The following is a 22,621-nucleotide window of genomic DNA, read 5'->3' on the forward strand; positions in this document are numbered from 1 at the left end:
TAGAATTTCAAATATGCAAATCACAATATGTCCTTTCCAAGACATATTATAATGAAAATGCCTAACTTACAGAATAAAGATAGAATTTGAAAATCTGCAAGGAAAAAAATGTCTGGTCACATTTACAGGTAAAACCATCTGGATTTCAACTGATTTCTGAGTCCACATCTAAAAGCCAGGAGGGCTTGGAATAATATATATCAAGCTCTGAAAGAAAATGGATGCCCACCAAGAATACTGAATCCAGAAAAATTAAGGTTCAGAATTGAAAATGAAATAAAATCCTTCCATTACACACAGAAGCAGAAATAATTTATAACTAGAAATCCTAAAACAAAAATCCTGCACAATAAAATATTTTATAAAGAAGAAATGAAAATAAAAATAATAATGAAAGCCAGCATAGTGAAGAATTACACTAAAGGAATATTAAATTAAAGGAGAATCAAGTCTAATTTAAACATTAGAAATGAATCAAGATGGCAGGAAATAATCTCTCAGTAATAACTCTGAATGTAAGTCATCTAAAATTTTTATTCAAAGGAAACAGGTTGGCAGGTTGTATTAAAACACAAGACCCAACAATATGCTATTGGCAAGAGACTCACCTCACAGGCAAAGACATCCACAACCTGAAGGTTAAAAGATGCGAAAAAGTGTTCCATTCACATGGGACTTGTAAACAAACAGGTGCAGCTATTCACATATCAGATAAAGTGAACTTTAAGCCAAGATTAATTAGAAGGCAAAGAAAATCAAGTCTGCTTGTGGGAATCATACATTAACAAGGTATTATGATCAAGAAATATTCATGTCCCAAACAAAGGTGAATCCACATATATTAAACACATCCTTTTTAATATCAAGAATCAAATAGAAAGATACTAGAATGATACAGACATTATTACCCTATGTACATGTATGATTACATGAATGGTGTGAATCTGCATCATGTAAAACCATAGAAACAACAAGTTGTACCCCATTTCTGTACGATGAATCAAAATTCAGTCTGTAAAAATTAAAAAAAATCAAATAGATTATAATAAAATACTTTGTGACTTTAACATGACTCTCTCATCACTGGAGAGATCATCTAACCATAAGCTAAGAAATTAGTAATATGGACCTAACAGAAATCTATAGAATATTTCATCCATTAATGACTGAATTCACTTTTATTCAGCAGCACATGGAACATTTGATAAGATAGACCATATTTTAGGCCACATAGCAAATCTTTGCAAACCCAAAAACATAGAGATAATAACTTGCGTTCTATCAGATCACAATGGAATGAAATTAGAAATCAACAATAAGACAAAATGGAAACCACTCTAACACCTTCTGGTTTGTATTTCAGAGCCTTTATTTACCCTCATCATTCTTAAATTTGGTATCCTGATGTTTTCCTAGATGTCTTGAATATTCTGATCATGTTCTCTTAATATCCTTTGTGGTCAACTTTATTTACATGACTATATAGTAGTAAGGTTTAAAAAAATCTATCTTCAAAGTAGTCTAACCTAATGGTGATGCTTTTCACTGAATTTTTAACTTAATCCATGATTTTCATTGGGTCCTTTTTCAGGATTTCTAGCTCTTTTTTGAAGTGATCGTTCAATTCCTTTATTTTCTCTCTAATTTCACTCTTTGCATATCCTTTTTTCTCATTGAAAATTTTAACTATGAACTTTCCCAATTCTTTCTCTGAGATTTCCTCAACTGTAGAGTCCATGGGGTCAGTTGTTGAAGTACTGTGGTCTGTTCAGGGTGGTTTATTCCATTGCTTTTTTAAATTGCCTGTCTACTCATCTTTTGGGATGGTTATTGCTGCTTCTTTTAAGCAAAAGACTACAACATGAACTTCTTTCTCTCAGGAACCCTAAGTTGGGTGAATAGCTAGGCATTGATGTTTTAACTCAACATGTGGCCTCTGCAGTTCCCAGTACTACTTTGTGAGAAGCCACTGAATCTTATTTACTACAATTACTTCAGAGCCAAGCCATGTACTATTCAACCTTATGAAAAGTGAAAGACTTATTGATACTGTTCTGAACCATTCCTATAATCCAGGTATAAACTTGTGGTAAATTCTGGAATAGGTAAAAAATTAGTTATTAATATGGGCAAAATGAATAGAAAAAGAAAAAGAAAGATAATAGTATACACCAAGGTAAAAGGAGAAAAAGATGAATGGTGGAATTTGAGGCAATAGCAGATAATGTAAGAGGGAGAATAGAGGTTAAGTGGACCAAGTATAAACTGGAACTAGAAAAAAAAAAGATAAAGAGAATGATTCCCTGGACTGATAACACAGTCACAGTAAGACATACTCCTCCAGACTGTTCAAGGGGGACAGTGAAAAGTGGTGCCAGACCTCCTACTTTGGTCGTTTCATGACCTCCTTATTCTGTTGGAAGATTACACCAGATTCAAACCGTCCAGGACTCAGTCCCTAGGTCTGCTATTTCTCAGGAGTTGACACCACCAAGGTCTCACCAACATCCTTGGAGGACAACAATACAAACATGAATTCCCAGAGCACACAACAGCAGATCTTTGGCCAGCTTGCCCCTGGACAAGGAGGCAGAAGAGTACACTTTGACCAGTGTTGCTGGAGAGGACAACATGGAACATGGCTCCCGGCTCTGGAGACAGCAGGATCAGCATCAGAGTGTAGGGTGTGGGATGGTACGGAGGGACAGGATGTCTGTAGTGACTGCAGTTGGAGCAGTGCGCTTTCCACTCTTGACTGATGAGTTCCCAGGTCCTTCCGGTTCTTCCTCCTGCTAAACTCATTCATGCAGAGGATGCAGATGCCCTTGGAGCTATCCAGGAGGGACAGAAGTGACTCCTGACTGCTGATCTCCTCCTGGAACCAGACTTGGTCTTATGAAGCAGAAGGTTTCTTTCTGCCACGCCCTCTACAGATTTGTCATAAAGGAAGGCAGTGATGTGGGGTACCACCACACCAGGACCTCCTCCCTGCTGTCCTTCTCAGGACTGGCACATCGGAGATTTCAGAAGAGAATGCTGACGTGGGATCATCCTTTATGAGATCAAGGAACAGGATCTTAGGTGCTATTTTCTGGACAAATCTGATGGGAGGGAGTGCCGAGCTGAGGACACACACTTTGGCAGGTTGTGGCTGAAAGCAGGAGCCAGAGGTGAGAAAGGAGGGCCCCAAGGCAGTCACTGTTCTCAGAAATGAGCTTAATGGAGTGCCCTCACCTAAAGTGTCCCATGGGGCAACTTGTACTCAAGTACTTTACATTTTTTCCCCCTCTACCGACTTCTTTCTTACATTACCTACATATTGTTTTAGTGCTATCTCAAGGAGAGATAAAGAAATGCTTCCAAACTGGAGATTTCTTGGTGCAGCTGACGTGTCAACTAGAAAGAAGGTGCTGGGTCTCCCCTTCCACGACTATGCTATATAGCATGTTGCACTGGGAGAACAGAGACACATGGTCAGCCTCCCACTCAGCAGAGAAGTACTTTCCAGTGGTCTGACTGGAACAGCTCACTGCTACCCAGGCTTCTGCCTCCACAACATCACTGTCCCTGTGCTTCATGTCTTTCTGTTCACTCTGAAAGTCTATTCCTTCCAAACAGTGACTAGGAATTGGATCATCATCTTCCCACTCTCATTTGAAACAAAATCACTGTCTATTGGAGCAAGTGTTCTGGTATTCTCCATGACCATCCATAACTCTCCTAGCTCCTCCATCATGCTAACATCTTAGGTTGATTTAAAAAAAAAAAACTCATCCAAATGCTAATTTGTGCCCCCAAATGCATATTACCTTCACCTTTTCATAACCATTCCACCATCGAGGATGTTTCTAAGAACATGGTTAATCATCAATATCAGTGGAAAGCAGAGTGTGACACACATGAACAAAGTGTCTTGGGGCACAGAGCACTGTGTTCAAGGAGTTCTGCTAAATGCTCCACAGGGTGGACATGTTTATGCAGTGGAGACTTGCATCTGGTATTAAATATAGGATCCCCAACCCTTGGCAACATAAGGTCCTTTTGCATTTCTGTCTCCATGCTTTCTGAACTCCACTTCCCAGTTTTCTCACTCTCCAAATTCCAAGCCCATCAAGGATCTCAGCTTGGCACAGACCACAAAGCGCTGACAGCTAACTTCACTGTGAGCATACCCATTCCTTAACTGCCTTGTCTGGCCTGGCAGACCCTCTTGTGGCCTGGGCCAGTCAGTCATGATGCCTGGAAGCTCTGCCCCTCCTGGGTCATGTGTAGGGAGTGGAGGGGGGGCATTGTTTTTTGTTTTTTTTTTTTTAGGTTGATTCACTCATTATTAAAACCTCAGACCTGGTTCACTCCATAGCCCTACCTAGCAGCTTCCATTTCTTTCATGAGCTTCCAGGATTCTGATGTGTCAATCAAAGCCCATTCATACTATCTGCTCCTGATAAATATGGGCATTCGTAACTCAAATGCTTAACTAACTTCACTTTTAAGGGATATTTTTTCTTTTATTTTTCTTTTTTATGTTATTCTAGTGCATTAGAATTATACATAGTAGTGGGGTTCATTGTGTCATATTTATATATGCACATTATTTGCTCCAATACATTTCCCAGTGCTTCCCTTTTTCCTCCTCTCCTACTCCTCCTCTTGTTCTCCTTCCTCTATACTTCTGATCTTTCATCTATTTATTTACATCTATAGTCTTCCCCACTGATTCATTGTAATTTTACATAAAAATGGAATTTACTGTGATATATTCATATATGCATGTAGAATAATTTGGTCTTTTTTATATACCTGTTCTCTTTTCCTACCCACCCCTTGATCCTCTATCTCTACTGATTTCCTTAAAGGATAAAAATTTTTGGTCAAGAATTTTAACTATTTTGTAATGAACCATCACCTCTGTCCCTCCGGACCCTGTTCTGGCCTTTCCCTCCATTCTTCTCTCCTCCTTGGTTCCCTGCTGCTGTCTCTTAGCCCTCACTTTAGTAAAACCTCTTTAAAAATCTAGTCTTTTCACTCATTGAACACCTTACTGTCCACCTCTAATTCTTACCCTATTTGTTGTCCCTCTCCCTGATTCTGAGACTCTACCTAGGCCAGCATGTGATCACTACAGGGCCAGCATCTCAGAGCCTGGATTCAAAGGAGAGCTTTACAGATCCCCATGCCCAGGAGTTGGCTCTGATATCTTTCCCCACCTGCCTGAGGCTGATCAATAAACCAGTGCTTAGAGAGGTCTCTGTTTCTATTTGTAATTTAAAACTCTCTAATATATTATTCTTAGATCACCAGGAAATATTCAGGAAACAACACACACCATTGTACATAGATAGGCACATTAGTTCATTCATTTTCCATATTATTCTTTTTGAATGGCTCTCTGATTTAGCCCAGCCTTCACAGATCACAACACTGACAACTTACCAGTACTTGCAAACTCCTGGACCCAGGGACTGTGAGGCTTGATGATGTCACAGTGCTCAGAGAGGAAAGTCCCCACCATAGTAACTGTCCTCTCTGCACACACCCCACTGGGAAAACTGCCACTGACCCAGCACCACTGCTATGGTTCACAGGCATGCCCAACAGGAAAAGCCACCTCAGCTGTGATCCATGCATGCACCAAACAGGGAAAGTCCCCACTGTGTTCACACCCGGTGGGAAAAGCTGCTGCCACGGCCACTGGCACTGCCACTGCTGCTGCCCCTACTGCCCATAGGAAAAAACACTTCCTCCGCCCCCACAGCTCATGAATGCAATGAGTTGAGCCCAGTGCAACTGTGAGCAGTGGCAGAAAGTTGGGAACTCCTGCAGCCAACTTAAAAAAAATCCCAGAAGACCCCTGAACCAGAGAGAGTAAAATAGGCACAAGGGATATTGTACTTGGACCATTTAGACTCTGGACTACAAGGGAGAAAGCTACCTTATTGCTGGCACTGTACTAGATACACAGAAATATCTCTACTCAAAGGAAGATACTCAATATTTCATATGCATAGGGTGAAGCTGAAACCTGTGAAGGTTTTGTCCCTATGCCCTAAAGCAGACTTCACCACAGACTCTAGATACCCAGACATCCTGCAGTGACTTGTATTCCCCCAGTAATAGGGGGTGTGGATCAATTCTCAAAGTTCCACCCACAGAGTTTCAAAGTTCCGTTGAGACTAAACCCCAATTACTAGAATCTTCAGTTTATAACACTACACCAAGCCCATTGCAGAAACACAATTTGTCAGCACCCAAATTGTGATATTCCAACTGTAATGGTCAATTTGAATAGTCAACCAGATTGGAGTAAGGGATGCTGAAGATTGAGAGACTTCTGGGTATGTCAGTGAGGAATGATTGGCATGTGGGATAGTGAACAGAAGTGGAGACCTTCCCTAAGTGTGGGGAGAACCATCCAATAGATTGGAGGTTTGGGTGAAATAAAGTTGGAAGAACAAAGAAGCAGAAGTAGATGCAAGCTCTATTTTTCTTGAATGGGTTCTTGATTGCTGCTGAGATCACCTGAGGACATCAGACACTCTCTCCTTCATTCTTCCAAAGTGGACTCTGTCAGTGCTTTTCCAAGGACTTTCCAGAAACCTTCAGTCTTGGACTGAGGTAGCATCATTGACTCTTCTTGTTTTGAGGCTTTAGAATCTTAGACTGCACAGTTACTGGTTCCTCCAGCTCTTCAGCCTGCATATAGCCATTGTGAACTATCCAGCTTCTGGTTATATAAGCCAATCTAAAAAATCCCCTTTTTATAATCATACCTACTGTTGGTTCTGTTCCTCTAGAGAACCTTGACTAATAACAGAAATTGGTACCAGGAGAGTTTCTAGAGAAACAGAATTATAAGAATAAATTTTCTTACTTAGTTTTGTGGTTTCTGGAGTTGGCTGTCTGAATTGGTTAGGCTAGCATTGCTAAAGTCTCCTACTGGTACTATGGAGAGCACTGATAATCCATGGTGTGAACTGTTTAGAGAGATTAATAAAGTAAATGCTTTCGATGCTCCCAATTCACCACTTATAAAATGCAAGAAGTTTAGCGACTCTATATGTGATACCTTTAAACATTTCTGGAAAACCAGGGAATATTGTGATGTTGGTTGGTTGTTTCTAGCTTCACTGGATAAAGGGGAAGGATTAGAAGCCCAATATCAAGGTATCTACAGGTTAGCCACTACCGTCACCACCAACTAGGGACCTGGCTGCTTCCATCTGGGGATAAGAGCCAGGACCTGAAAGAATATCACCAAGGTCCCTGCAGGCTTGGTTACATCTGAGGTATCCCTGCTAGGTGTGCTAAGAGCCACCATCTTGCTGCAGAGGCAGAAGAGAGTTTTGCAAGGGGGTCAGTAGGTTGGAAGACAGTGTGAGGGCATCTTGATCCCAGCTCATCCAGCCAACCATTCTGGCACCCACCAGGATACCAGAGACAACTTGGGTGGCATTTTCTGGGACCCAACATCAGCCTTGTCCATGACTCCCTTCCCAATACAGCATCCAACCAATCACCTGGTCCCACTTGTTTGGCAATCAATAGGGGCCTCCAGCTACTCAATCCCAAGTCTCCCAGTCACCCCCTTGTCACCAATTTGGTCCTGCACTTTCAGCTACGTGACTGGCCCACAGCTCAATTCTCAGTGCCTGGTCCAGATCTGTGCAATTCAGAACAGTTTTCCACAAGTTCACAGGTCCTGGTGCTCAGCACTCAGGAACACCAGGGAGAGAGGTTCCTGACTGGGAAGTTGAAAGGCCGGGAAAGAAGAGATATAATTTAGAGACCAGGAATTGTGTGGTCCACAAATGAGGTAAGGAGCTAAGACCAAGCTCCTGCATCACACGAGTGGACCCCAGAGGAGAGTCCTGGGGTGCAGTCTTCCAGTGGGACTGGTAATTGCTATACTCCATCTCCAGAAGTCATGCCTCCAAGTCTAATCCTCCAACCTTAGTAACGTTCATCTTCCTGAGGGTGGAGTTACCAGCAAACTTCAGACAACCTATATGATAAGGGAAACAGAGAAGATATTGAACTCCAACAGAAGCAATTGTTCAATTTTCCTTCAATATTTTTCCCCCTATTTTTTCTTTTTCTGTTTCCTGTTCTCACATCCCCAATATTTTTTTTTTTTGGATTTTTAAAAGACATTTTATATATTTATTTTTTTATTGTAAACAAATGGGATACATGTTGTTTCTCTGTTTGTACATGGCGTAAAGGCATACCATTTGTGTAATCATAAATTTACATAGAGTAATGCTGTTTGATTCATTCTGTTATTTTTTCCCTTCCCTCCACCCCTCCCACCCCTCTTTACCCTCTATACAGTACTTCCTTCCTCCATACTTGCCCCCCTCCCTAACCCTAACTCTAACCCTAACACTAACCCTTCCCTCCCCCCCCATTATGTGTCATCCTCCACTTATTAGCGATATCATTCTTCCTTTGGCTTTTTGAGATTGGCTTATCTCACTTAGCATGACATTCTCCAATTTCATCCATTTGCCTGAAAATGCCATAATTTTATCATTCTTTATGGCTGAGTAATATTCCATTGTATATATATACCACAGTTTCTTTATCCACTCATCAATTGAAGGGCATCTAGGTTGGTTCCACAGTCTGGCTATGGTGAATTGAGCAGCTATGAACATTGATGTGGCTGTATCTCTGTAGTATGCTGATTTTAAGTTCTTTGGGTATAGGCCAAGGAGTGGGATAGCTGGGTCAAATGGAGGGTCCATTCCAAGTTTTCTAAGGAATCTCCACACTGCTTTCCAGAGTGGCTGCACTAATTTGCAGCCCCACCAGCAATGTATGAGTGTACCTTTCTCCCCACATCCTCGCCAACACCTGTTGTTGCTCGTATTCTTGATAATCGCCATTCTAATTGGGGTGAGATGGAATCTTAGGGTGGTTTTGATTTGCATTTCTCTTATTACTAGAGATGTTGAACATTTTTCCATATGTTTGTTGATTGCTTGTAGATCTTCTTCTGTGAAGTGTCTATTCATTTCCATAGCCCATTTGTCGACTGGATTATTTGAATTCTTGGAGTAGAGTTTTTTTGAGTTCTTTATAGATTCTGGAGATTAGTGCTCTATGTGCAGTATGAGTGGCAAAGATATTCTCCCACTCTGTAGGCTCTTTCTTCGCATTGCTGATAGTTTCCTTTGCTGAGAGAAAGCTTTTTAGTTTGAATCTATCCCAGTGGTTGATTCTAGCTTTTATTCTTGTGCTATGGGAGTCCTGTTAAGGAAGTCTGATCCTAGACCAACAAGGTGAAGATTTGGACCTACTTTTTCTTCTATAATCTGCAGGGTCTCTGGTCTGATTCCGAGGTCCTTGATCCATTTTGAGTTTAGTTTCGTGCATGGTGAGAGATATGGGTTTAGTTTCATTCTGTTGCATATGGATTTCCAATTCTTCCAGCACCATTTGTTGAAGAGGCTATCTTTTCTCCATTGCATATTTTTGGCACCTTTGTCTAGTATGAGAAAATTGTATTTATTTGGGTTTGTGTCCGTGTCCTCTATTCTGTACCATTGATCTACCTGTCTATTTTGGTACCAATACCATGCCGTTTTTGTTACTATTGCTTTGTAGTAGAGTTGAAGATCTGGTATTGCAATACCCCCTGTTTCACTCTTCCTGCTAAGGATTGCTTTAGCTATTCTGGGTTTCTTATTCTTCCAGGTGAATTTCATAATTGCTTGCTCTATTTCTGTAAGGTACGTCATTGGGGTTTTAATTGGAATTGCATTGAATTTGTATAGCACTTTAGGTAGTATGGCCATTTTGACAATATTAATTCTTCCTATCCATGAACATGGGAGATCTTTCCATCTTCCAAGGTGTTCTTTAATTTCTTTCTTTAGTGTTGTATAGTTCTCATTGTAGAGGTCTTTCACCTCTTTTGTGAGATTGATTCCCAAGTATTTTATTTTTTTCGAGGCTATTGTGAATGGGGTAGTTTTCCTAATTTCTCTCTCTGAAGATTCATCACTTATGTATAAAAATGCGTTGGATTTATGAGCATTGATCTTGTAACCTGCTACTTTACTGAATTCACTTATAAGTTCTAAGAGTTTTCTGGTGGAATTTCCAGGTTCCTCTAAATATATAATCATGTCATCAGCGAACAGGGATAGTTTGAGTTCTTCTTTTCCAATTCGTATCCCTTTAATTTCTTTGGTTTGTCTAATTGCTCTGGCCAGAGTCTCAAGAACGATGTTGAATAGAAGTGGTGAAAGAGGGCACCCCTGCCTTGTTCCAGGTTTTAGGGGGAATGCTTTCAGTTTTTCACCATTTAGAATGATATTAGCCATGGGCTTAGCATAAATGGCCTTTACAATGTTAAGGAATGTTCCCACTATCCCTATTTTTTCTAGTGTTTTGAGCATGAAGGGGTGCTGTATTTTATCAAATGCTTTTTCTGCATCTATTGAAATAATCATGTGATTCTTGACTTTAAGTCTATTAATGTGGTGAATTACGTTTATTGATTTCCTGATGTTGAACCAACCTTGCCTCCCTGGGATGAAACCCACTTGATCATGGTGCACAATCTTTTTAATATGTTTTGTATGCGATTTGCTAAAATTTTGTTGAGAATTTTTGCGTCGATGTTCATTAAGGATATTGGTTGAAATTTTCTTTCCTTGATGAGTCTCTGTCTGGTTTACGTATCAGTGTGATATTGGTTTCATAGAATGAATTTGGGAGGGTTCCCTCCTCTTCTATTTTATGGAATACTTTGAGAAGTATTGGAGTGAGCTCTTCTTTAAAGGTTTTGTAGAACTCGCCTGAGAACCCATTTGGTCCCGGACTTTTCTTTGTTGGTAGGCTTTTGATGACTTCTTCTATTTCAGTACTTGAAATTGGTCTATTTAAATTGTGTATGTCCTCCTCGTTCAGTTTAGGCAATTCATATGTCTCTAGAAACCTGTTGATGTCTTCGAAATTTTCTATTTTGTTGGAGCATAGATTTTCAAAATAGCTTCTAATTATGTTTTGCATTTCAATCCTGTCTGTTGTGATATTTCCTTATTCATTCCGAATTTTATGGATTTGGGTTTTCTCTCGTCTTCTCTTTGTTAGTGTGGCTAAAGCTTTATCAATTTTGTTTAGTTTTTCGAAGAACCAGCTATTTATTTTGTCAATTTTTTGTATTGTTTCTTTTGTTTCAATTTCATTGATTTCAGCTCTGAGTTTAACTATTTCCTGTCTTCTACTACTTTTGGTGCTGTTCTGTTCTTCTTTTTCTAGGGCTTTGAGCTATAGTGTTAGGTCGTTTATTTGTTGAGTTTTACTTCTGTTATTAAATGCGCTCCATGAAATAAATTTCCCTCTAAGTACTGCTTTCATTGAGTCCCAGAGATTTCGATATGATGTTTCTTTGTTCTCATTTACCTCTAAGAATTTTTTAATTTCCTTCCTATTATCTTCTGTTATCCATTCATCATATAATAGCATATTGTTTAATGTTGGGGTAGTTTCTGTGTTTTACTCTTTCATTTATTTCTAACTTCAATCCATTATGATCTGATAGAATACATGGTAGTGTCTCTATCTTCTTGTATTTGCTAACATTAGCTTTGTGGCATAATATATGGTCTATTTTAGAGAAGGATCCATGTGCTGCTGAGAAGAAAGTGTATTCGCTCTTGGTTGGATGGTATATTCTATAAATGTGTGTTAAGTCTAAATTATTGATTGTGTTATTGAGATCTATGGTTTCTTTGTTCAATTATTGTCTAGAAGATCTGTCCAGTGGTGAGAGAGGCATGTTAAAATCACCTAGTATTATTGTGTTATGGTCTATTTGGTTTCTGAAATTGAGAAGGATTTGTTTGACGTACATGGATGAGCCACTGTTTGGGGCATAGATGTTTATGATTGTCATGTCTTGCTGATTTATGCTTCCCTTAAGCTGTATGAAATGACCTTCTTTATCCCTTCTGACTAACTTTGGCTTGAAGTCCACATTATCTGAAATGAGGATGGATACTCCAGCTTTTTTGCTGAGTCCATGTGCATGGTATGTTTTTCCCCATCCTTTCACCTTTTGTCTATGGGTATCTTTTTCTATGAGGTGAGTCTCTTGCAGGCAACATATTGTTGGATCTTTCTTTTTAATCCAATCTGCCAGTCTATGTCTTTTGATTGATGAATTCAGGCCATTAACATTCAGGGTTATTATAGAGATATGATTTGGTTTCCCAGTCATTTGGTTCATTTTTTAAATTTTATTTATTTATTTGTTTGACACAACTTGTTTCCTCCTTTATTTGACAATTCCTTTAGAATAATTCCTCCCTTTGCTGATTTGCTTCTTTGTTTTTCATCTCTTCCTCATGGAATATTTTGCTGAGAATGTTCTGTAGTGCTGGCTTTCTTTTTGTAAATTCTTTTAGCTTTTGTTTATCATGGAAGGATTTTATTTCATCGTCAAATTGAAGGTAAGTTCTGCTGTGTATAAGATTCTTGGTTGGCATCCATTTTCTTTCAGGGCTTGAAAAATGTTCCAGGCCCTTCTAGCTTTTAGGGTTCTGGATTGAAAATCTGTGATATCCGTATTGGTTTCCCCCTGAATGTAATTTGGTTCTTTTCTCTCACAGCCTTTAAAATCTGTCTTATTTTGTATGTTAGGTATTTTCATTATAATGTGCCTGGTGTGTGTCTGTTGTAATCTTGTGTATTGGAGTCCTATAAGCCTCTTGAACTTGATTTTCCACTTTCATTCTTCATGATTTGGGATATTTTCTGATATTATTTCATTGAATAAATTGTTCATTCCTTGGCTTGTTTTCTCTAGGCCTTCCTCAATCCCAATAATTCTTAAATTTGGACCTTTTCATGATATCCCACAGTTCTTGTAGATTCTGTTCATGATTTCTTACCATCTCTGTTTGTTCAACTTTGTTTTCAAGGTTAAATATTTTTTCTTCAATGTCTGAGGTTCTGTCTTCCAGGTTTCTATCCTATTGGATAGGCTTTCTATGGTGTTCTTAATTTGGTTTATTGTTCCTTCATGTCAAGGATTTCTGTTTGTTTTTTTTTCAATATCTCTAACTCTTTATTGAAATGATCTTTTGCTTCCTGTTTTGCTCTTTTATTGTGATTGGTGCGATCATTCAATGCTGCATTTGCTCTTTCATCTCATCATTCAGTGCATGCATTTGCTCTTTCATCTCAGTCATTGCTTTCTCTGATCATTTTAATTATGTACATTCTGAACTCCTTTTCTGTCATTTCTTCTGCCCTGCTGTCATTGGGTTTTATTGATGTAACATCTAGATTTGTTTGCAGCATTTTATTTCCTTATTTTCTCATAGTGTTCAGGTATCAGTGGACCGCTGAGTTATTGCAGATTTCCTCTATTGACTTTCAATGTCCCTGAAGATTTCTATATATATCCCCCCTTAGCCTTCAGTAGGCTGAAGTCTTGGAGGAAGTTGATAATGCGGTGCTCCACAAGGAAGCTGCCTCTCTAGGAGTGGTGGCCTTCAGGTGGGGTATAATCCCTGCTAGTGGGCAGAGGTGCCTCCACTTGTTGACCAATGGTCATCCAAAGGGGACCTAGGCTGTGGGCTGAGGCAAGGCCTGTTTGGGCCTGAGTCTCTGGTTTTACCGTCCTTGTGGGGAAACCTCACCCAGCAGGGAAGACTCACCCGGTGGGGAGGTCTCGCTGGTCCGTTCCTTCCTAGAGGTTCCCCTCCATTTACAGCTACCGCCTGGGCTGGGCTGCCTTCCTCTGCAAAGTTCCCAGAGGCCCGGCCCTACCTCCTGGACCTGGGAGCCTCACCCTTCGCAGATGAATCTCCTTAGGCTGCCCCTCCTCAGAGAATCTGCCCGCAGGCCTGGAACCTTCGCTCCGCCCTAAGCCTGTCTCTGTGCGGCTCTTCCACCAAGAAGCCTCCTAGATCCTGGGACCCTGCTCTGCACCTAATCGCCTGGCTAAGCGGCCCCTCCTCTGAGCAGCCACCTGGGGCCCCGTACAATCGCTCTGAGTCCCAGAGACCCGCCACACACCTCTTCCTCCAGACAGCCACCCAGTATTCCAGTGCGGTCACTAGGAGTCCAAGAAACTCACTGCGTGCCTCCACCTCCCACCAACCACCCGTAGCCCTGGGCAATCAATCACTCCGAGTCGAAGTGACCCTCCCCGTTCCTCCTCCTTCTCCAGATAACCTCCCGGGTGTTCAGGAGCGGTCGCTCTGAGTGGCTCTGAATCCACGTGACGCGCTGCACTGGTCCTCTGGGGAACCGCCCGGAGCTCTGGTGCGGCCACTCAAGACCAAGCGACCCACCACGCTTCTCCTCCAGGCAGCCCCCCTGTGTTCAGGAGCTGTCACTTTAAGTCCAAACAACTCACCACTTACCTTCTCCTCTGAGCAGCCGCCTGGAGCGCTAATGCAGTCACTGCGAGTCCACACGACCCGCTGCACTCCTCCTCCTCCTCCTCCTACTCCTCAGGGCAGGCCCCGGGGTTCAGAAGTGGTCTGAGTCCAAACAGCTCGCCATGCAGCCCCTCCTCTGTCAACCGCCTGTAGCTCTGGTGTAGTCACTCCGAATCCAGGCAGCCACGCTCCTCTTCCTCCTCCTCGTCCTCAGGGCAGGCGCCGGTTTTCAGAAGCAGTCGTTCTGAGTCCAAACTGCTCGCCGCGCGGCTTTTCCTCTGGTAACCGCCGGTAGCTCTGGTGCAGTCACTCCGAATCCAAGTGGCCACGCTCCTCCTCCTCCTCCTTAGGGCAGGCCCCGGTGTCCTGAGTCCACACAGCTCTCCTCGCCACTCCTCCCCTGGGCAGCCACCGGAGCCCCAGTGGTTGCTCCGAGTCCCAGCGCTGTGCTGAGCGGCCTCCTTTATGGCGCTCCCAGTTGTCCGAGTTCACTGCTCCAGCGGGGGGAGGGGCGTCTCGCCGGCAGCTCTACTTCACAACGTTCCCTGCGTTCCGGGACTACTGCCCCATCCGAGACGCCTTCCCAACGGGTGAGAGTCACCCGGCTGCTTTGAGTTGGTCCCAAGTGTCTCAATATCTCCTCTTTTGAAACCTGAGTCCTGGAGCAACATCCAATATTTTTGAAACCAAATACTTTTCTTGCATCAGGCTACTGAGGACTGGGAGGTTTTAATAGTATATTATAGTTTTTTGTAGGTTATTTTTAATGTTCTCTCCTTTTTCTTTTCTTTACTTACTGTTTTCCTCATATTTATCTGTTTCCTCAGTCTCTTTCACTCTTTTCTCCTGCTAACAACCAACATCTTTTGATTCATCTTTCACTCTTCCTATGATCAAAAACCTCTATATTTTAACTCCTACCTCATTAATATCACATCCTACATCCCTCCCCCATTCTTTTCTCCACCATTAGAAAATGCAGACCTATCACAAACTTACTGTTTAACTTGTAGATAATGATTGAATACATCATCTCTTTATTGTGACAAAGCTGTAAATATCTTAAAAGGGGTTATTTAGGTTAAGGCTGCATATTATTTGCATTGGGTGCTATCGATATTGCTCTCCCCCTTACAGGCAAAGTATTGGAAACCTTCAGGGACACTACAAATCTACAGGGTGGAAACTGTAACACCTTGGATCTGCACCATTAGGGGTGAAGACACATGATCAACATGAAAAAACAATGGAAGAAAGCACCCCCCAAAAACATAGATGCTATATTAATAGAATCCATTGACAGCACAATAGAGGAAATGTCAAAGGAGGTCAGAATATACATAATTAAAATGATCTGTGAAGTAACGGATGATATAAAAGAGTAAATGCAGGCAACAAAATATCACCTCAATAAAGAGCCATAAGAGCAAAGAAAGGAAGTAAAAGATTATTTCAATGAAGAGATAAAGATTCTCAAACAAACAAATAGAAATCCCTGAAATGAAGGAAACAATAAACCAATTATTTAAAATCAATAGAAAGCATCACCAACAAACTAGATCACTTGGAAGACAGAACCTCAGACAATGAAGACAAAATATTTAATCTTGAAAAGAGAATTCACCACATTTCCTGGTAAGAAATCATGGACAGAACCTTCAAGAATTATGAGATAACATGAAAAGACCAAATTTAAGAATTATTGGGATGGAGGAAGGCACAGAGATATAAAACAAATAAATGAAGAATCTATCCAATGAAATACAAGAAAATTTCCCAAACCTGAAGAATGAAATGGAAAATAAAATACAAGAGGCTTACAGGAAGCCAAGTGTACAAAATTACAACATATCCACACCAACACACATTATAATGAAAATGCCCAGCATACAAAATGAGGATAGAATTTAAAGGTCATAAGAGAAAAGTATCAGATTACATATGGGGGAAACCAATTTCAGATATCAGCAGATTTGTCAATGCAGACCCTAAAAGCTAGGAGGTCCTGGAATGATACATACCAAGCTCTGAAAAAAAAATAGATGCCAACCAAGAATCTTGTATCCAGAAAAACTAATCTTCAGATTTGATGACAAAAGAAAAACCTTCCATGATAAACAAAAGATAAAAGAATTTGCATATAGAAAGCATGCTCTACAAAACATTCTGAGCAAAATATTCCATGAGGAGGAAATGAAAAACAACAGTGAAAGTCAGTAAAGGGATGAACTACAAAAGAAATAATCAATCAAAGGAGAAATCAAGTCAAGTTAAAAACAAACAAAAAATGCCAAAATGGCCAGGAATACAAATCATATCTCAATAATAACACTGAATGTCAATGACCTAAACTCATTAATCAAAAGACGTAGAATGGCAGATTGGATTTTTAAACAAAGACCCGACAGTACGCTGCCTTCAAGAGACTCATCTCATAGGAAAAGACATCCACAGACTGAAAATGAAAGGATGGGAAAAAACCTACCATGCACAAGGACAGTGTAAAGAAGCAGTGGTTTCCAACATCATATCAGATAAAGTGAACTTCAAGCCAAAGTTAATCAAAGGGATAAAGAAGGACATTTCATTCTGCTTAAGAGAATCATAAATCAACAAGACATAACAATCACAAACATTTATGCCCCAAACAATGGAGCATTTATGTATGTGAAACAAACCTTTCTCAATTTCAGGAATCAAATAGACCACAACACAATAATACTGGGTGACTTTATCACACCTCTCTCACCACTAGATAGATCTTCCAAACAAAAACTGAGCAAAGAAACTATAGAGCTCAATAATACAATCAATAATTTAAACTTAACAGACATATAGCAAATATTCCATCCATCAACGAGTGAATTCACTTTTTTCTCAGCAGCACATGGAACCTTCTCTAAAATAGGCAATATGTTATGCCACAAAGGAACTCTTAAAAAATGCAAAAAATCAATAGATCTACTACCCTGCATTCTATCAGATCATAATGGAATGAAATTAGAAATCAATGATAAAATAAAAAATAGAAGCTACTCCAACACCTGAAGACTAAATAATACACTATTGAATGATGCATGGATAGCAGAACATATCAGGGAAGAGATAAATTTTTAGAGGTAACTGAGAACACTGATACAACATATAAAAATCTCTGGAACACTATGAAAACAGCACAAAGAGGAAAGTTCATTGCATTGAGTTCATTCATTAAAAGAATAAAAAGTCAACAAATAAATGACTTAACATTATGTCTCAAAGCTCTAGAAAAAGAAGAGATCAACACCAAAAGTAGACAGGAAATAATTAAAATCAGAGCTGAAATCAATGAAATTGAAACAAAAGAAACAATTCAAAAAATTGACAAAATAAAAAGTTGGTTTTTTGAAAAAATATATGAAACTGACAAACCCCTAGCCACACTAATGAGGAGAAGGAGAGAGAAAACTCAAATTACTAAAATTCATGATGAGAAAGGAAATATCATGATGGACACTATTGAAATACAAAATAATTAGAAGCTATGTTGAAAATCTATACTCCAACAAAATAGAAAATCTTGAATGTATCAACAGATTTCTAGGGACATATGGTCTACCCAAAGTGAATCAGGGGGACATACACAATTTAAACAGATCAATTCCAAACAATAAAATAGAAGATGCCATCAAAAGCCTACCACCAAGAAAAATGTGAGACCAGATAGATTCTCAGCCAAGTTCTACAAGACCTTCAAGAAGAACTAATATCAAAGTATTCTATGAAATAGAAAAGGAGGGAACCCTTCCAAACTCAATCTATGAAGCTAGTATCACCCTGATCCCAAAACTAGACAAAGACACATCAAGGAAAGAAAATTTCAGACCAATATCCCTGATGAACATAGATGCAAAAATTCATTTCAAAATTGTGGCAAATCACATACAAAAACATATCAAAAGGATAGTACACCACGATCAAGTGGGGTTTATTCCAGGGATGTGAGGTTCTTTCAGCATCCAGAAATCAATAAATGTAATTCACCACATCAATAGATTTAAAAACAAGAATCACATGATCATCTTAATAGATGCAGAAAAAGCATTTGACAAAATACAGCACTCCTTCATGTTCAAAATACTAGAAAGAAATAGAAATAGTAGGAACATACCTCAACATTTAAAGACTATCTATGGCTAAGCTCAAGGCCAACATCATTCTAAATGGAGAAAAATTGAAAACATTACCTCTAAAAACTGGAAAAAAGACAGGGACGCCCTCTTTCACCACTTCTATTCAACACCATCCTGGAAACTCTAGCCAGAGCAATTAAATGAAATAAAGGGATACAAATAGGAAAAGAAGAACTCAAACTATCACCATGTGCCTTCACATGATTCTATACTTAGAGGATCCAAAAAATTCCACCAAAAAACTTCTAGAACTAATAAATGTTGCAGGATATAAAATCAACACATAAATTTAATGCATTTCTATTTATAATTGATGAATCCTTTGAAAGAGAAATTAGGAAAACTGCCCTATTCACCATAGCCTCAAAAAAAAGAAAACTTGGAAATCAATCTAACAAAAAAGGTGAAAGACTTCTACAATGAAAACTACAGAACACTAAAGAAAGAAATTGAAAGATGGAAAGATCTCCCATGCTCTTGGACAAGCAGAATTAATATTGTCAAAATGGCCATACTACCTAAAGTGCTATACAGATTCAAGGCAACTCCAACTAAAATCCCAATGGCATACATCATAGAAATAGAGAAAGCAATCATGAAATTAATTTGGAAAAATAAGAGACCCAGAATAGCCAAAGCAATCCTTAGCAATAAGAATGAAGCAGGAGGCATCAAACTTCCAGACCTCAAGCTATGCTACAGAGTTTTAGTAATAAAAATAGAATGATATTCTCACTAAAATGGACAGGTAGATTAATGGTTCATAATAGAAGACACAAAGACAAACCCACATAAATACAGTTATCTCACACTAAACAACCACACAGGTAAGTAGTGTGGAGATTCCTCAGAAAACTTGGAAGGTTCCCACCATCTGACCCAGCTATCCCACTGCTTGGTCTATACTCAAAGGATTTAAAATCAGAATACCACAATGATTCAGTCACATTAGTATTTATGACAGTTAAATTCACAATAGCTAGATTGTGGAACCAACCTAGATGCTCTTCAATAGATAAAAAATGCTGTGATATATCTATATGAATAAAAGTATGGCACTTGCAGGTAAGTGGTTGGAGTTGGAGAATATCATGTTAAGCAAGATAAGCCCATCCCAGAAAACCAAAGGCTAAATGTTTTCTCTGATAAGTGGATGCTGATACATAAAGGGGGTGAGGGAAGAATGAAGGAACTTTGGATTGGGCAGTGGGGAATGAGGGGAAGGGAGAGGGGAGGAAGGTGGAATAGATAGTGGAATGAGATGGACATCATTACCTATTTACATGTATGATTGCACAAATAGTATGACTCTACATTATGTATAACCAGAGAAATGAAAAGTTGTACTTCATTTGTATACAATTAATTGAAATGCATTCTGCTATCATGTATAACTAAATAGAAAAAAAAAGAATGAATTGGATATTACTACCCTATCCTGTGCATATAAGATTACATGAGCAATGTAATTCTATATCATGTATAATCAGAAGAATTAGAAGTTATACTCCATATATGTATAATATGTCAAAATTCTACTATCATGTATAACTAATAAGAACAAATTAAAAATATATAATAAAAACAAAAAATATGTTGGAGAAAAGACAGTCTTTTTAATAAATGGTGCTGGGGAAATTTAAAATTAGATCACTTTCTTTCACCCTGCAGACAAGTCAAATAAAAATGGATCAAAAACTTAGAAATTAGGCCATAAAATTTGCAACTGCTAGAAGAAAGCACAGGATCAACACCCTATCAAGTGCGTGGGCTGACGTCCTCAACAAGACCCATAAAACTCAAGAAATAAAAGCAAGAATCAATAAGTGGGATGCCATCAAATTGAAATGCTTCTGCCCAGCAAAGAAAACAAGATACTAAAGTAAGAATCTATGGAATGGGAAAAAATATTTTCCAGATACTCCTCTGACAGGGAATTAATATCCAGATAATATCTTTATATAAAGAACTCAAAAAAACCTCAGTGCAAAAAAGAAAATCAGCCCAATCAATAAATAGGCAAAATAACTAAACAGAAACTTCTCAAAAGAAGAAACACAATGGTGGTTCCATTTCAAGTTTTCTACCCAAAGGACTTAAAATCAGCATAGTACAATGACATAGCCACATCAATATTTATAGCAACTCAATTCACAATAGCTAAACTATGGAGCCAAACAAGATGCCCTTCAACAGTTCAATAGATGATTGGATAAAGAAAATGGAAATGGGGTATATCTATATATGATGGAATATTACTCAGCTTTAAAGAAGAATAAAATTCTGGCATTTGCTGGTAAATGGATGAAGTTAGAAAATATCATGCTAAGTGAAATAAGATAAACCCAAAGAACCAAAGGCCAAATGTTTTCTCTGATATGCAGAAGCTAATTCACAATAAGGGGGAGGAGGAGTAGGGAAGAACAGAGTTACTATATATGAAGTAGAAGGGAGTGAAGGGAGGGGAAGGGGTACGGGGGAAGGAGTGATAGTAGAGTGAAACAGACATTATTACCTCATGTACATGTATGACTGGATGACCAATGTGATCCTGCATTATGTATGATCAGAAAAATGAGAGATTACACTCTATTTATGTATGATCTATCGAAATGTATAAATGCATTCTACTGTCATGTACAACAAATTAGAATAAATAAAATTTTAAAATTTTAAAATGAAGAAATACAATATATTCATAGACTCTGAGATGGAGTCCTGCATTTCTTTTTTTTTCTAACAAAGCAATAAATCTAATTTTTTGTTTTCCTCAAAACCTTGTTTTTATTATTGAGTTGGTACTGGGGACAAGGACAAATTTTTCAGTAACCAATTGGTGACCCAGGTAGGATGCAAGAGCAGCCCCTGCTCTGGATTTCTTGGGAAGGCCTTGCACTCTGAACAACCCTACTTCTATGCCAAGGATGTAATGTGACTGGTGAACTTGTTAAAAGCCAACTAGTTAGAAGATGAGTGAATTTTCTTAAGGCCAAACCAGAGGAGATATTCTTGTGTAAATGAAGGGACTGAGGGACGTTCCCAGCTGCTACTGAAGCTCTTTTTGCTTTGGGGAACTTTTCTCCCTGAATGGTACAGCTTGCTATATCTTGATCCAGTTTGAGAGAAAGGAAATGGAACCCAGTAAAATCACAACACCTTGGTCATCTGGTGAGTCCTCTGGTGTACACACCGAGAACCTCAATTCCACACATCTGCTTCCTCTTTGTGGGGACATCTGTGGCATTGCTTGTGTAAGAGTCATGGTTAAGTGAGTCTACTTAACTGTGAATCTAGAACCTAGAAATTTTTTTCCCCTCTGGTCTATTTTAGGTTCTCATCTCTTTGTTGCCCTTGGGTTCAGGGATTCCCTCTTGTCTGTCACTCTGTGTTTTTATTTGTATCTATTACTGGTCTTATATAAGACATGGGCAATACTCTGTTGACCTTATATACAGTCTCTTGGGAATATCTTGACCAAAAGAGTCACCTACAGGTATAAGCCTACGAAAATGATGTTTTACTGTAACACAATCTGGCCTTCAAATGTTTTTCTGAATTACACAATCTTGCAATTGGAGTTTGTCTCCGGAGGTAAAGTAAGTGGAAGCAATTCGGTATGTACAGGCATTTCTGCAGTTGTATGATAAGGAGCCTGAAGAGTCAGAAACTAAGTTGAGGGTGCAAAAAGGCACTGCCTCTGCTGTGCAAGAGTAGCAGAACACCATAAGAAAGCGTTCAAAAAATATTTAAATTCTTTCAATCCAGTGCTGGCAGTTCTAGCACTAGCCTGGTCCTCGGCAGCCACAGATAACCTCACTGTGGGTCAGGAACACCAGCTCTGGTCTGGGAAAAAATCCTAGTGAAGCTACCTGGGTTGTAGAGAAATGAACAAGAAAGGCCTGGCCTCTGACCTGCCTTCCAGCCCCTAGCTCCCATGGGGGATGGAGGCTGCTGGCCACAAAGGATGTGGCAGTACATTTCCATACTGCTAGTTTATACAGACTGCTAGTTTATATCCTGGGGACAGGAATGGTCTCCTCAGAA

General features: G+C 39.4%; 1 long non-coding RNA gene across 2 annotated transcripts in view; it reads left to right on the forward strand.

The window, feature by feature from the left end:
• Window positions 1–17,332, forward strand: part of LOC306667285 — a 79,082-nt gene extending 61,750 nt beyond the window's left edge. For both annotated transcript variants that reach the window (XR_013765488.1, XR_013765489.1), the window contains one exon: window positions 15,543–17,332. This is a non-coding gene — a long non-coding RNA (uncharacterized lncRNA). The remainder of the gene's footprint in view (window positions 1–15,542) is intronic.
• The last annotated feature ends 5,289 nt before the right edge of the window (window positions 17,333–22,621 follow it).

The sequence above is a fragment of the Sciurus vulgaris genome (assembly GCF_902686455.1).
Source record: "Sciurus vulgaris genome assembly, chromosome: 8".
Taxonomy (NCBI): Eukaryota; Metazoa; Chordata; class Mammalia; order Rodentia; family Sciuridae; genus Sciurus; species Sciurus vulgaris.